Raw genomic sequence first — 17,499 nt, 5'->3', positions numbered from 1 at the left:
TGGGTGGCTGGCTTGGGATCCCAGGGTCCTGAGTTTGGTCCCTGTTGGCTGCTGAATTAACACCAGGTGGGGTTGACTCCGCCTGTCATCTTCCGAGGTCGACAAAATGAGCACGAGTGTACTGGTAATAGGGACACTGCATCAGTGGCATAGCCGTGTCCCCAAACCGATGATGCAAGGAGCAGCCACAATGATGCACACGAGAGTGTGTGTGTACTAATTAGTTTAATTGACATGTTCATTCCGACTTGCGATTTCAGTGCATTTTAATTACTTATTTAATTTTATTCCTTTATTTATTTTTTGTTACATTGATCTCAGGCTCACGAGGGACCTGTTTTCCCTTCCATGCTGGACAAATAAGTGAGAAGATATCAGTTACACCAAGAACGACACTCGCTGGAGTGGATACCTCCACCAGACTGGACAGGTTTTTTGGCTTCGTTTTTCAATACCTGGTCGAGGCTTGTGGAAGAGCGAGGACACAGAACAGATCAGGACACAACATGGCAAAGGGAATAGCAGAAGAAAGGGGAAACGCTGGTCAGAAGGGCGGAGGAGAGACGTGGACAGAAAAACAAGGGAAGGTAGATGTTGACGGACAAACAAGGGATACAGGTAACGACAAGGGTAAGGGGAGAACACAAGGGGTGAACAAGATGGATACATAAGCAAAACCCTGGGAGGGGTGGAAGTGGTTTAACGGGTGTAGGACAAATCATGGCTTTGGATGGGAGATGACCTGAGATGCTGGTGAACAGCTGTCTTGAAGACGAAGAATGAGATTGCAGAGAATGTGGAATGTCGTTCCACAGGCGGGAAAAGAGAGGAATACATGAGTCGAGGTGAGCAGTGATTCTGGAGAGAGTGGCTTGTGGATTGCGTGCGTCGTGCAGATACTTGGGGACAAATCACGGAGAGGGCAGAGGGTGCAAGACTAGAAATGAGGCAGAAGAAGACAAGAGAGACCACCGACCTGTTGGCGGTGGTGAAGTGATAGGCCCATAGATTCAGCTTCATCGCGAGAGTCCAATGATATTGAAGGCCTTTGTTTCCACGGTGTCAAGCAAAGCAAGACGTGAGGCAAGGGAGCCAGACCAAAGGAGAAAGCCGTACTCCATGAATCTGCAGATGAAGGCCTTGGCGGAAGATAGGAGCTCAGGTGTGCCATGGAAGGACTTCGCACGATGGAGGATCCCCAGTCGGAGTTTGGCTTTGGAGGCCAATTTTGAAATGTGGCTTGTCCAAGAGAGATCATGGCTAAGAGTGAGATACAATAGTCTGAGTGAATGAACCTCTTCAAGAGGGTTGTTGAGAAGCGACATGGAAGGGTTTGCAGTGCGGTCCTTTCGGAGAGAGAGAATGAGTGTCATGGATTTATTAGGATTGAAAGACATATTCCAAGTGTTTGATCAGTTTGTGATATTGTCAAGGTCTGATGAGAGGGAAGAAGCTGCCACCTGTCTGTCAAGATGACAAGGGATGTCACGGCAGAGAATGGAGGCATCAGCAAAGAGATGAAGAGGTTTTTCCAGAGTCAGTGATATCATTGATGAAGATAACGAATAACATGGGGCCTTGAACACTGCTTTGATGTTCTACAACCATGACAGGGAGAGCAGATGAAAGGGTTCTGTTGAGAGCCACACATTGACGACGAGGGTGGAGGAAGCCAGTTACGCATGAGTGGAGTTGGCCTTGGATTGCACAGACAGACAGTTTACATTTTGTATCTCACGGATAGGTGGATCTGCATCCGGACCTGAACCAAAATTTAATCGGTTTGTTCATGTCACCGAACCAACTCATTCACCAAGTTTTGTCATAATACATCCACAACTTTTTGAGATATCGTGCTGTATATCACTTTTGGCGACACATATACCTTTAAACAATGGACATCTACCTATAAAGAACATAGAATACTTATAAGCTTTAAACCATCAACATATTCCGATTAACAATCGACATAAGTAGTAGGGTGAATATACTGGTTCTGGCTCACTTTTCCCCATGTAAATGAATGGTGGATTTTCAGCGATTCATATTTTGTTTCCCTAAAAATAAACCCCCTTTTTATCCCAAGGTATATTTATTTGTCTCCCCTTTTAACCTGGGGATACTTTTTTTCAAATAACCCATGCAATAAGATAAAGATTTGTTCAAGTACTAAAGTGGTAATGTGATTTGTTAAAGGTGATTCGAAAGAAATATCTGAAACGTCTAAGCCTCGGGACACTCTTTATCAAATAACCGATGCATATTGTTTAGCTCACTCATTGAACCTATAAAGATTTGTTCATTCTCAATTTCCTTTAATAGTTTAATTTTCTTTGCACAATAATCCCCATCTAAAATATTGAAAAACAAAACATTTGAATCTTTATATTTTTTAAGATACCCCTTTTGTGCCATTATGAAATGATAAACTTTTCTTAATGCTCTTGTTTGACCACCTCCTGAGCCACATATCATTTTGAGATTATAGTAAATTGTTTTTTCATTGTTCAATTGATCACCATCAAAGTTTTCAGTCCATTCAAGGATATTCATTTTTTTCTTTACATCCTCTAACTTACTACTTTTTAAATTGATTCGCTTATTTGTTTTATTTACCTTTGTTTTAGTTATTTTTTCAATAAGACTTATTTGATATTTTTCACATTCATTATGTTTTCCATTTATATACCAAGACTGAGATTTTCTCCACTCTTTAGTTTGATTAATACTTGGTTTGACCATTTATATATTGTGAAAAAACGCGGCGGAAGCCCTTAAAAAACCCTAACCCATCTTCCCATCGTTAAAACACAATCTATTTTATACACTCTATCATACAATATCCATATGGAACACAATCTATTCCATTATCTAAAATAAATCTCTTATCATCAAAGGCTCCTAATGCCTTTTTATTTACTTCTTCACTATATATGTTATGTTTATAACTTCTTATTGTATTCATTTTCCTATATTCTTCTTTCTTATTCATCAAACAATTATAATAATTTCTAAAAGTTATTGATTTCTTTATTACATATTTCTTTATTCCCTTTAACCTCTTATCAATCTGATCACCATACTTATAAGCATATGCCTTTGCTCTCAATCCAATAAACTCACTCATTACTTTTCCACCCAACTCATCCTTAAACTTACCAATAACCTTTTCATTCTTTTTGGAAAATAACTCACTCTTCTTTCTGAAATTACTTGTATCATATACTCCAATATTTTTCTTCATATCTTTATAAACATCATCAGTTTTTATATCTAGGATAAAACTATCAGTGTCCAAATACAACAATGAAACATTTTCACCATACTCTTTCTTTAAGTCATACAAATAATCATACATCAATATCTTTGATAAATCAAGAACTACTGTTCCAATATAAATTGGTTTATCCATTACAATACTTTCCTTTTTCATATGAATAGCAGAAAAGTTCTCTGAAAAAACCTCTTCTCTCTCAAAACTTGGTTTATTTATCAATCTCGAAGCTTCTTTCCAAGATGTTGCGAATCTAATGTTTTGCCTGTTTCTAACATTTTCCATAGTCTTTCCAAATACAGCATTATTCATTACTTTATAAAAGTCCCCTTCAAATTTTACTTTTGTATTTGCTCTCATATCTGTATTGAATTGAATATACTTTTTCACCCAAGGACTTTGTTTAAATTTTAAAACTCTATGAATTTTAGCTACTCTCAATCCTTCTCTCAAAAACTGTTTTAAGCTTCTCTGATGCAAAACATATCCCTCTTTATCATAGAATGTTGTTAATAACTTTTCTGTTTATTTGCCTTTAATATTAAAACTTTTATGATAATCACTGAACCATTCTTTCTTTGGGGTTTCTTTCTCACATGCAAAAGGAAGGTCTTTATGCTTATTATGAAGATCACTCGGGTACCTCAAATCAACTTCAAAATAATAACCTTCTTCTTCGTCATTCAATTCCTCTTGAGAAGAAATAACAATATTCATCAAAGCCTTTTCATAATCCTTTTCTTCCACCCACTCTAATTTACCATAAGGCAGAGATTGAGACATTGTCCATCCATACAAATTATTACCATCAAAATACATCAAATAATTACTATCTTTTTCACTATCATAATTTGGAAGATATTTATTATTTTCTTTAGCATATCTTTTTGAACATACTTGTGATATTCCACCTCTCTTGGACTTCTCAATCATCAAAAGCACATCAACATCACTGGTTAAATCTATATCTTGTTTTGTCATTTTCAACATTGCACTCCAAGCTAAACCAGGAGCTGTGAAATAGTGGGAAGGATCTAATCCATAACAATTTTTCCATATTTCTTGTGCGTATTTATATTCCTAATCACTTATCTCTTCTTCATAAAGGTTATTATAGAAACTTTCTTTTGAAGGAAGTTGTGTTTCTTTAAATCTCATAAATGAATCCATATAATCATAAGGATAAATTCCCTTACTTGAAAGAATTTTCTCTTAACTTTGAATTTCATTCCTTGTTTGAATTTCCTCTCTCGTGAGAATTCCTTCTTTAATCAGAATTTCATCTTTAATCAGAATTTCCTCTTTCGTTAGAATTTCATTCATTGTTCGAATTTTCTTTATAATTAGAATTTCATCTTCAGTTAGAATTTCTTCATTAATTTCCTCATTAATTAGAATTTCCTCTTTACTTTGAATTCTCTCTTTAATCTGAATTTCCTCTTTAGTGAGAATTTCCTCTTTTGGAAAGAATGAATTAAGATTTGGAAAAGAGTCCGTGGAGCTTAGATTTGATGCGAGGTAGGCTAGTGGTGTTCCCATAAACTTGTAAGAATCTAGAAACCTAATACGAGTTAAAAGGTTTTGTGAATATCATTTTTGTAAATGAAATATACTTTTGACTTGTGTTTGTTATGGCAGAAATATTCCCTGGTGTTTTTGAAAGTTCATTTATAAATAGATGTGTATCATAATTGGCGCTGTTGTGAAGAAAGACTGGAATAAAAGAAGGTAATTTATAATTAAGATTACAACAGGAATGAGCGGGACCTCTATATTTACCAGTAAGATGACAATGATCCCTAACTTTAGACTCCTTAATTTCCCCCTCACAAATATGACAGATATTGTTCTTTCTAAATTCTAATTTTTCTTCTTTGGTTAATTTCATCGGTTCATTTGTTTCTTTCATTAATTTAGTGAGTCTTATACAATCCTTTTCTAATCGTTTTACAAACTCTTGTGAAGCTTTTTTCCACTATAATGTTCAAGTTTGTTATACTTTTCTCCAACAGATGATTTGATATAATAACAGAAACCACAAGGAATATGTTTTTGATATTTATTTGTATATGATTCTTTTGGATTAGGAGAAGCAGTATTTATCTTTTTAAGGATACACTCAAAATCAGCATATATCACAAATGGGTGCATGATAGATTTATTATAATCTTCAAAATAAATCTTTTCACCAGGTTTAGGCATTGTAATTACAGCTGATTTATGATTACTACAATATTTTGAATGTTGTTCTAATCGTTCTTTTGTATGAAATGAATTAAGACATCGTTTACAAGGATATATTTTGTTTGCTGTTCTGAATACCTGAGAAGAGATTAATCTTGATAAATTATTGATGTATGTGTAATGTGAATTATTTCCAACACTAAAATATAAAAGATCAATGTGTGTTTCTTCATTTTTATAGTTGTTTGAAATTTTTAATATTTGAACTTTGTTTGTATCCGTTAATCCATATACATTAATCGAAAGATTATTCTTTTTCTCAAATTTAGGAATATCTGTGAGTGGCATTGGGAATTTAAAATCTTTAATGTCCAAGGTATTCTCATATTTCATATATTGTTTTACTCTTTCTGAATTACATTTTGGTGGATGAAAGTGAGCAAGAACAGACCAGAGAAAACATTTATTATCATTGTTCTTAATATTAACAAATGCTTTCTTTAGTTTTATTTCTTTTGGTAATTCAATATAAGAAGAAGCTTTAAGAGGGTTTGATTTTAGAATGTGTATATCTAAAAATATGATTTTTTTAAATATTGAATCCACTTCCTACCACTGTATTATCAACATCCTCCTCTTGTTTTGATAGTTCTTCATAAACCCCACTATTCAAAAAATCTTGAAATGATGTTATAAAATGAAGATCTGTTCTCATATAAGGAGTTTGTTCTTCATCTTGTCTTTTCATATTCATTTTCACTCCCATATAAAACTTTAAAGTTTTCATTTCTTTTAATGTCTTTTTAATAACTTTTTCAACATCAGATTTCACTATTTCAATTGATTCAGCTATTGATGATGGACCGGGTTCTCCAAATTGAAAAATCCTTATTTTTATATGCCCTTTAAATGTCCCATCAGTGTTTTCAATATAATAGTCTCCCTTTAATTTAAACTCATTTTTCTTGTGTTTTTGTGATTGAAGATGTCTATTATAACTTCTCTTCAAAACATCCTTTGAACAGATATCACAATGTTTTCTTTCCAACTCAAGAGGAGATATTTTATGAAATAGATTAAATGTGTGTTTGTTGGTTCGGAGGTGTTTTCTATAATGTTTATATTCGTGATTACAAACATCGCAGTATGTTGTATTCACCATATTTATATAATAAATCTTTGCTTAAACTAAAATTTTCTTGATGAAAATTTCGTTTATTTTACAGGTGAATCTGTGCTTAAAACCATTTTATCCTCCAACTTTTTCACTTAATAAATACAATGTTTCAAGACACAAAAGACAAGTTTCAATCAATCTCTTCATTTGTTAAAGATACTGAGAAATATGTTTAGGATGTAAAATTGAACAAAGATAAATATAACAACTATTGGATAAAAACAATTATGGTGGATATGATGAGTTCTTCAATTTCCTTCAGTGGAAGGGCTTTTAGTATACCTGGTAGAACATCAATTAAAGTATCTCTAACAAAAGTTTCTCCTCTCCTTCTGGTAATATATTCAAAACTAGAAAAAGCAATGAAACAAGAAAAAGTATCAAAAACAAAAACCTTATGGATGAAGCTTTAGAAAGAAAAGATAAGACCATCTGTAATATGCAAGGAGAAATTTGTATTTTTTCAACAACCCTAAAGATGTAAGTCCTGATGAAATAAAGGATGTTAATATATCAGGTGAAATGACATTTCGTTCAATAGTAGTTAACGATCATTTTAAAATTACCTTTAAAATAAAAAATGTTGTCGTTGAATCTGGTAATGAAAAAAAGTATATCGATATCGATGGTAATATTATTAAATATGAGTCAATATACAACTGAAAGTATAGATGAATTTCAGTTTAAGTAAAGTTTTACTTTATAAATATGCTAGACTTTCCTGATTCTCCATATGACAAATTTGAGAATTGTCCTGCGTGTGAAAGACGGGGATTAAACACAGAGTCAAAAGCCTATAAACAATGTATATTCTGTGATTATCTTCTAATTAATGATAATAAAAAATATAAAAAGGAAAATAATTCTTTTAGATTTACACCAAAAATGAATTACTTTACAAGATTGATTAGAGAAATGAATGTAAAGTATGAGGGTGATAACACACCTTTCCTTACAAGGGAAGAAACTGAACGTATTAGAGAAATGTTCAAAGGATTGTTGTTATATATTATTCATGGATGTGATTTTCAGGGAAATATCAACAAAAGATATTGTATAAATAAAATAATGGATTATCTTGAAATTAAACCTGAACTTAGGATAAAATATAGTTTCTAAAAAAGCCAATAATAAATTAAATAACCTGTTTTCCAAATATTTAAATGAATGATTTTTTACCCATTTGGGAAAATAAGATAAAATTTAACAACCATAAAAATCTCCCAAATTCATTAAGATGTCTCATAGTTGGTTCAAGTGGATGTGGAAAAACCTGCTTACTTTTAAAGATGCTCCTCACTCCCAACTTTTTAGATTATGATAATTTAATAATTTTCACAAAGTCGAGTTTTCAACCAGAGTATCAACTACTCTCACAAGGTTTTAATGCTGGTCTTCAAAAAGAAGATATAATCGGTTTATTTAAACTTCAAAAAAACCTAAATGATTATAACATTGAAGATATAATTCAACTATTTTGTGATACACAGAGATGTAAAAAGAAATCAAATCCGATAACTTGTATTCTTAGTGATAATACGGATGATATACCGTCTCCTCACGATTTGGATAAATCAAAAAAGAACCTCGTTATCTTTGATGATTGTGTTAATGAGAGAAACCAAACGGTAATGGACAGCTACTACACAAGAGGGAGACATTCTTCTTGTAATTGTATTTATCTTAGTCAATCGTACTTTCAACTTCCTCGTCGTTCCATCAGAAACAATGCTAATACTTTTATTTTATTCAAGTTAAATTCAATAGATATCAATAATTTTTGGAGAGATAAATGTTCTACATTATGTAGTAAAAAGAAATTTGAGGATTACATGAAGCACACGACTGAAAAATATAAATATATTGTTGTGAAACAAGATGAGATATTAAGGGATATATTTTTTGTTTTATAAACAATTACATATATAAATGACAACTATTATTGTAAATCTTGTGGGTAAATCTGCTTCTGGAAAAAACTTTCATAAATCAAGGTTCTTGTGTAGTACAAATGAGAATATTGTAAATTTACTTAAAAAACACCCCGTGATACGCATTGTTTCAACAACAACTAGAGCAATAAGACCTGGAGAAGTAAAAGGTGAAGATTATCACTATATTTCAGTGGAGGAACATATGCGATTGAGGAATGAAGGTCAAATATTTGAGGAGGTTTCTCTTGGTACAACAAAATATTCACATTGTAAGAGTGAGTTAAGGAAACTAAAATCTGGTGGTCTTGGGATATTAGAAACTAATCCAGAAGGAACGAGACAAATTATTAAACATCTGAGCGGAGTGAAGATTTTATCATTCGGTTTTGATGTTGATGAAGAAACTCAACGCAAACGTATGAAAAGCAGAGATGCAAGTATAAGTGAAGAAGAAATTACAACTCGCATTAATGTTAATAAAGAATTTGATGAAATATTTAAAGAAAAGGATTTATTTGAACACATCTACTTGAATGATGAAGAAAAGGAAAATTTCCCTGTTGATCTTTACAATTCATGAAATTATATTTTACAATAAATAAATGGATGCAAAAGAAAGAGCAAGAAGATTTAAGGAACATCAAGAGTTGGTTTCAAAAGTTGTAAAACAACAGGAAGACATAAAGAAGAAACGCAGACAGAAACTAACGGGCGAAGAAGCATTTGAAAGAAAACAAGAGAAATTTTTTAAACCACTTTTAAAAACTTCCCAAGAAAAAATGAAAGATGTTTCCACAGTTCCCACAGTAGAATATACTCCTAAAAAACTTCAAATGTTAAAAGATTTTGATCAAATGACGGAGGAAGAATTAGAGCATTTAGGAGAATTAAAGGTATATGATGATGAAGGTTTATTTCAACAACTGGGAGAGATTAATCGACCCCCTGATTATATTGTGAATGCTCTTCAAAACAATGAATATTCAGCGGATTCAAAAACCAAAGCAGGACTCATTCCAACAGAACAACCAGCAATATTTCATCTTGTTCAAGAAAAGTTATTGATATTTAATGATGAATTAAGGTTCTTGGGTTCTGCTCAACCCCCTGTTAAACTAACTCCGAGATTAATGTTTCTTCTCACAAAAGATGGAAGACAAGGTTCAACTGTGAGGGATGAATCAAAGTATATTGATAAACCATTGGATATGAAAAATAATGATGATAGAGTATATATTGATCTGCTGAACACTCTAAATTATAGGGTTAGTATTTCTAGTAAAAGTAGGAAAAATGAGAAGGAGAAACACATTATTCAGGCTTTAAGTATCCTTGGTTCAGGTATTAGTTTTCTTCCAAATGACCCATCGCAATTAGTTAATAGACTGTTATTGTTGTTAGGTAGTAAGAAGGCTGGAAATAACAATTGTTTTAATGAAGCATCAGCCATTTTAGACCAGTTGATGAACATGAAAATAATTAATAAATCTCAATATAAAGATATTTTATCTCATATTAAATAAGATGAGAAGCACAATCCTGAGTTTTAATTTCACAACAAGCGACCACACATCTTCATTCCCATACCCACTACAACTTGACCCAACAAAAGAATATGAGGCATCTTTATTGTCCATGGAAACTTATAATACCTTATTTAATATAACTGATAAAAATGACAAGTTTAGTTCTAATCCCGGAAGTGGATACAAAACGATAACAGTCTCACCCGGAGCATATGACATTTCTCAAATATCTTCCGAAATTGCTCGTCTTATGAAAGAACAGGGTGATGAACCAAAAAATATTGTTATAGACATTCAAAACATACTTCAAAATCAACGATTAAAGTTAAAAATAACTACAAGGTTGATTTCACAATTGATAATTCATTTAGAGAGTTATTGGGTTTCTCCTCAAAAAAGATTGAAACTAATGGGACGTTTTACAGTGATAATGTCATTCAAATATCCTCAGGAATAAATTCGGTGTTAATTCACTGTGATTTGATTGATGGTGCTTATAATGATGGAAAAAAAACAAATACAATATTTTCATTCAGCGCATACTCAACCCCAATTGGTTATAAATTCAATATGGAACCCAAAAATTTGGTTTATCTCCCTGTGTCAGGAAAAACCATACACAGAGTAAATTTTAGGATAACCGACCAAGATAATCGTATGATTTCTTTTAATGGAGAAGTTATATCCATCAGAATTCACCTACGTGAAGTTTTCCAATAAATAAATACGATGGTTATTGTGAGGAAACACAAGTTGGGAAAATATAAAATAATTACAGGGGATGGGATGTTTCTTTCCCCATACTACAAGGGTGAAGGTATGTATCTTGGTAGAGGATACTATAAACCGAAGAGACAAAGGGGTGTTCGACATCAATTTAGAGGAGATGGGATAATTGATACTCTCATGGGTATTGGTTCAACTATTCTTAAACATAAAAGATCTAATTGGTTCAACTGCTTCTGCTGTGGGAAATGTAGCAGGTGCTGTAAAGAGCATAAAAGATGCCCAGAAGGAATCTCATAAATTACAAGCAATAAAAGAAATTAAGAAAGGCAAAACTCAGTTGTCCCCCCAAGAACGACAGAAAATAATTCGAATACTTGGATCAGGGTTTCAAAAGTTTTAACAACTTTTTTTCCTAAATAAATACAAGTATGGAAGCAATTGATAGTATCTATGATTTGGATGATACTAATATTATCTCAAACTCCACTAAAAAAGAAGATTACTTCAAGGTAAATGCAATAACTGGAACAGACTGGAATACGAATGGTCCAAAAAGTTTTGAAATAAATAATCAACAAACCTATTTGAATCTCTCCGAAAGTTTCTTGTTGTGTAAATTTAAATTCACTAAAGCTGGGAATAACACAAATGCCACACTTGTAAATGATTTCTTCTGGAAAATGTTTGATAGTGTGCGTTTGTACATTGGAACATATTTTTGGAATAATGGAAGCGGTTGATTATGTCTGCTGTATCTGAAATGATGAAATTTACACTCTATACATTCAGTGATAGAATGGGAAAGGGGTCTGTCGAAGGTTTTATTCCTGATATGTCAACGGGAACAAACACAGACCCTGGATATACTCAAAGGAAAGGAGCGTATAATGATGATACAAAAGCAGAAAATAGTTTTACTGTGGCAGTTCCTCTTAAAGGTATATTTGGATTTTGTGATCATGATAAAGTTCTGTATGGTCTTAAAATTAGATTTCAACTACAAAGGAATGATAATGAAAATAGATTGCTTTTTGGTGTTGGTAATGCTTTTGGTGATCAGAATAAATTTGTAATTGAGGAAATGAGTTGGTATATCAGTGAATATACTCCTAATCTTAAAACAGAAGAGATGTTGAATAGAAGACTTAACTCAAAGAAACCACTCAGTGTATCATACCTCAAAAGAAGATGTCAACACGTTAAACTCAACCAAACTACTTACACGTGGAATTTGGGTGTTCTGGAAGGAAAGCCACGATATCTGTGGATCATTTTTAAAAAGCCAGATGGTGATACTGCGACTGATAAGAATAATGCATTGAGTGATAATGCTAAGGTGAAACAACTTCGCGTTTCTCTAGATGGAACATTTTATCCACGAGATAGATTGGAAATTAATTGGGAAAAAATGATTTTGCTGAAGCATACAAGTCTTACCAAAAGGTGTGTGAAAGTAATGGAAATAAAGAACCTATTTTGGATATGACAGCATTTCAAAGTTTGTATACAATCTATGCGTTTGACCTGAGCACTCAAAAGGAAACTATAAAGTCTAATCGAGTGGATACTTCCCTATACATTGAAAGAGGAGAGAGTGAAGAAGTTGATACATATTGTTTGCTTTTGGAAGAAACAGAATTAAAGATTAATACAGATAATGGTGTGATGATTAGTCTCACATAATTTTTTTGTTAAATAAATGAGTGGCAAAGTACCAACTGGGGTATATGTTAATCAAATCAATCTTCATAAACTATCATCTTGTGTTCAAAATCAAAAGCCTTGTACGATTAACGTTAATACAATTCAGAGAAAAGGAGCAGTAAGAATTGATGTTTTGCTCACAAGAGAACAGGTTAAAATCTTGAATGACACTGGCTCACTTAAAATTAAAATGACAAAACCAATGTTGAAAAAATATTCAATAAGAGAGATGAGTGGAGGATTTCTCCCATTTCTAATTCCTTTATTTGCTGGTTTAAGTGCGGTTGGAGCATTGACAGGTGGTATTTCAACAGCGGTGAACACTGCCAATGAAAGGAAGGATCAACTCCAGGCTCAAAAAGAATTGGAAAGACATAACAAAGAGTTGGAGAAACAAATTAGTGGAAGTGGTGTAATTGTAGATTTTGCTGAAAAACTTGAAGGTCTGCCTGATAAAGCGAGATTGTTAGTTGGAGATATGCTTTCTTCTATAGCACAAGCAGGTGTAAAATTAACGAAAAGAGGTAATGGATTATATCTTTCTAATAAATAAATGAGCATTGATGAGTGGTTTAAAGAATTTGGAAAGAATACAACATCAAATTTACAACTTGTCAAATATTGTAAGAAATTAAAAATTCATAATGTGGTTATTTGTATGAGAGATGAATTAACAAATGTGCCGAAACATATTAAGAATATTATTATGAACTTCGAAGATAATAATGGGAACGGTTCTCATTGGGTTTGTATTTTTAATAGTCAAGACAAATATTATTTTGATAGTTTTGGTCTTCCACCACCTGTTGAAGTCATAAAATTCTTACAGAATGGTGTTTATCAAACATTTCAAGTCCAAGAATTAAATTCCAAGTGTTGTGGTAAATTATGTCTGTATGTGTTATTTCAACTCAACAAAAATAAAACATTTTATATTATTTTTAATCTAATATAAATGACTTATGTTGGTAAAGATGGTTCTATCTTTGGTGTATCCCAAGAACTGGATATTGATTTATCAAATTATTACACAAAGGCACAGGTTGAACGGCATAAATATAATATAACCAAAAATATTAACATGAAAAATGCTTATAAATTAAAAAATTATCCAAGCCCGACTGACGCGAATGACTTGGTGAGATTAAGCGATTTATCACAATATATATCCTTAAATAAAACGGCCATGTATTCCAAAGATACAGAACTGTTGATATTATCTCCAGGTCATACAGAATTCACAGTTCGAATTAAAATAAATTTTTATAAAGAAGGGCGTATCGTTTGTATGAGAATAGAACAATGGGGGTATGATATGAATGATTTAGGGCATAATTGGTCATTTAAAATTAACCTCGAAGACCTGGAACAATTAAATCAGTCTCGTAAGGAAGAATATTATCCACTTGGTATCGAGAATGAGTTTTGTGGGGCCACGATTAGTAAACAACAAATAAAAGAATTTAATAAGGGGAAATATAATAATGGTTTTGCCCTTGTTTATATCATGAAAACAGAAAAAAACAGGATTATATATAATAAGTAAGGAAATACAAAATGATTTAACTATGGGAAGATGGGGAGGTGTTTCGTGCCATAATATTATTCTAACATATATTTCTAATACATAAATGACAGCAAGAAGGCTTCAAGAAAATTATCATTTCTGTGTCCAAGCATACCTTCAAGAAAAGGGTATTCGGTATTTTAATAAATATGTTCTACAACATAAGAATGAGGTATTTTCAATAAAAGATTGGCATTATGCTGATGTTGATAAACCGACAACTTTAGATTTAATTAGAATGTTAAATAATGAAAAAATTATAATGTTAAGAAAAGGTAAGGCTCTTTTAGAAATTCAAAAGAAATTTTATTGGTTTCCTGTTGTAAAAAATTATTTTGGATACAGGAATAACAAGAAATCCTGATGAATATATGTATGATATTCTATGGGGTGTAAGCGATTCAAGGATAATAAGGGATGAGGAAGGAGTTGAAGAAGAGAGGGAAGAGGAGGAAAAGGAGAAGAGAGAGAAGGAGGAGAGGGAGAAGAAAGAGAAGGAGGAAAAAGAGAAGAGAGAGAAGGAGGAGAGGGAGAAGAGAGAGAAGGAGAGGGAGGAGAGAGAGAAGGAGAGGGAGGAAAGAGCGAGACAAAATAAATATCAAAATATGGAAACCAGTGAGATTAAAAAAAGATTGGTGGTATTACAGAAAATAACTCAACCCACCGAGGAGGAAAACAAAGAAATGACAAGTCTATTTGCAATACTTTCGACAAGACTATTGACATCGACAAGATATTCATTTTAATTCAAGCTTTTCATTTTTTTTTCTTAAATAAATGGAGGAGAGAGTGAAGGCATTTCTAAGGATTCTTTATGTTTTAAAAATTAAGATTCAAATGTGCATGTTGGAAACTAAAAAGGTTTTTGCACTCTGCAGGAATTTTTTCATAAATAAATGAGTTATTGTCTCAAATGTAAAAAGAAAACTAATACTAAAAATATTTCATATATTAAAAGTAAAAATAACAGGGTTATACAAAAAGGTATATGTTCGGTGTGTGGTTCAAAAAAAAATCAATTTATCTCCAAACACAAACGAGGAGGAGATATACAAAAGTTTTTATCAGGAAGTAAATTTACAACTACTGGAATACCAGGGGAATTACATCTTCCAGGGTATTCTTTCTGTGGTCCAGGCACAAACTTGGATAAAAGATTCGATGAGGCAGACAATCCTAAATCATGGAGTAAACCCATCAATAGAGTTGATGAAGTGTGCATGAGACATGATATTGATTATGGGAATACCACAACATTGGAAGAAAAGCATGAAGCCGATAGAGAAATGTTGTATAATTTGTCTCTGATACAAAATCCAACCTTGAGAGAAAAAGTTGATCGGTTCATTGTGAAGAAGATGATCAGTGCTAAATTGAAACTTGGACTTGGAAATTCAAAAAACTTATAGGCTCTAATGATGTCATTAAGACTGAAGAGCAATTAGCTGATGAATTACATAAACCAATATTCACAAAGTTTCGTAGAAGGAAAGTTTATTCCAAGGAAGTTGATTATATCTGGTCCGCTGATTTGATTGAACTCAATAATGATAAGGGGTACAAATATGCTTTAACCGGTATTGATTTGAGGAGTAGATACGCATGGGTTGTCCCTTTAAAAAACAAAACAGGAAATACTCTTATGTTTGCCTTTCAACAGATATTTATTAAAAGTAAGAGAAAACCTAAAAAATTGTGGACTGATGAGGGTAGAGAGTTTTATTACAAGACATTTATGAATTTTCTAAAAAATAACAGTATTACATTATACAGTACCTTTAATGAAGGGAAGGCAGTTGTTGTTGAACGTTTTAATCGTACCTTAAAAGAGAGACTATATAAAAAATTCACACAACTCGGTTCACAACAATGGTCATCTTTTATTCAGGATATTGTGGATAAGTATAATGACACGATTCACACGTCAACAAATATGAAACCATCAGAAACATTTACAAAATTAAAATATGAAAAAGAGATTAATGTCAGAAAACCTAAGTTCAAAGTTGGTGATATCGTAAGAATATATAGGTGGAAATCTCATTTTGAAAAGGGTTATACTAAACGATGGACGAACGAACTTTTTAAAATTGTTGATGTAATAGAAACGGTTCCTTGGACTTATAAGATATATGATTTGGAAGGGGAAGCGATTTTAGGTTCATTTTATTCACAGGAATTACAAAAGACAAAACTAAGCAGATAATACCCATGGGAGCAATGGGTTGTCCCTTCACTCCCTCCTACTATACACCGTTGTGGACACTCGAGGGCCAAGTCCGAGGTGTATAACAGTATATAATGTGTGTCAAGGGGGGACGTTCTTAGATCTGTGAACCCCAAACACAGAATCCTCAACTGAATAGTCGAAGCTTAACTTTTGTTTGTTGGTGTGTGTGTATGTGTGTGTGTGTGTGTGTGTGTGTGTGTGTGTGTGTGTGTGTGTGTGTGTGTGTGTGTGTGTGTGTGTGTGTGTGTGCAATGGGAGCAATGGGTTGGCGCTTCACTCCCTCCTACTATACACCGTTGTGGACACTCGAGGGCCAAGTCCGAGGTGTATAACAGTATATAATGTGTGTGCAATGGGAGCAATGGGTTGGCGCTTCACTCACTCCTACTATACACCGTTGTGGACACTCGAGGGCCAAGTCCGAGGTGTATAACAGTATATAATGTGTGTCAAGGGGTGGACGTTCTTAGATCTGTGAACCCCAAACACAGAATCCTCAACTGAATAGTCAAGGCTTAACTTTGTTTGTTGATGTATGTGTGTGTGTGTGTGTGTGTGTGTGTGTGTGTGTGTGTGTGTGTGTGTGTGTGTGTGTGTGTGTGTGTGTGTGTGTGTGTGTGTCCCAACCCTCACATTCAAAATCTCAACCCCAACCCTCACATTCAAAATCTCAACCCCAACTCAATCCTCGCCCAACACAATGTCTTTTTCAAAATGAGATTTCCACCTATATATATATTTTTTACGTTTTTTTTTTTCTCTTCTTCCAATTCTGTCTTTTAAGGCTTTCAGGTTTGATGACGTAGAAAGGGGGAGTAAGCCTGCACTTTCTTCCCAGAACTTTCTTGATCTTGATCACCATCCGACAAAGAACTACATCGATAGGTTTAGATCCCAAAGAGTGATAGCAACTCCAAAAGTCTCCAAAATATAAATAAATAAAATAATAATAATTAATAAATAAATAAATAAATAAAAGTCTCCAAAAAAGTTTCAAGTCTCCAACATAAACCCAACTTTCCAAGTCTTCAAGGTATAACCACATTCCCGTTGAGTTTCCAAGATATGTATCACATTGTGAGTTATCAAGCCAGAACCCACATTTCAAGTATTCAAAATAAAACCAACTTACAAAGTCTTTTAAGGATAACTCATTTCCTGATTTTTTAAAAAT

General features: G+C 33.0%; 1 protein-coding gene across 5 annotated transcripts in view; it reads right to left on the bottom strand.

Moving 5' to 3' along the window:
* Nucleotides 1–17,499, bottom strand: part of LOC147007759 (dynein axonemal heavy chain 17-like) — a 552,046-nt gene that overhangs the window by 181,339 nt on the left and 353,208 nt on the right. The gene's annotated exons all lie outside the window — the stretch shown is intronic.

Source organism: Eptatretus burgeri, chromosome 26 (assembly GCF_056783735.1).
Source record: "Eptatretus burgeri isolate ZD-2024b chromosome 26, Ebu_testis_v1, whole genome shotgun sequence".
Classification (NCBI taxonomy): Eukaryota; Metazoa; Chordata; class Myxini; order Myxiniformes; family Myxinidae; genus Eptatretus; species Eptatretus burgeri.
This window is presented reverse-complemented; position numbering and strand designations above follow the sequence as displayed.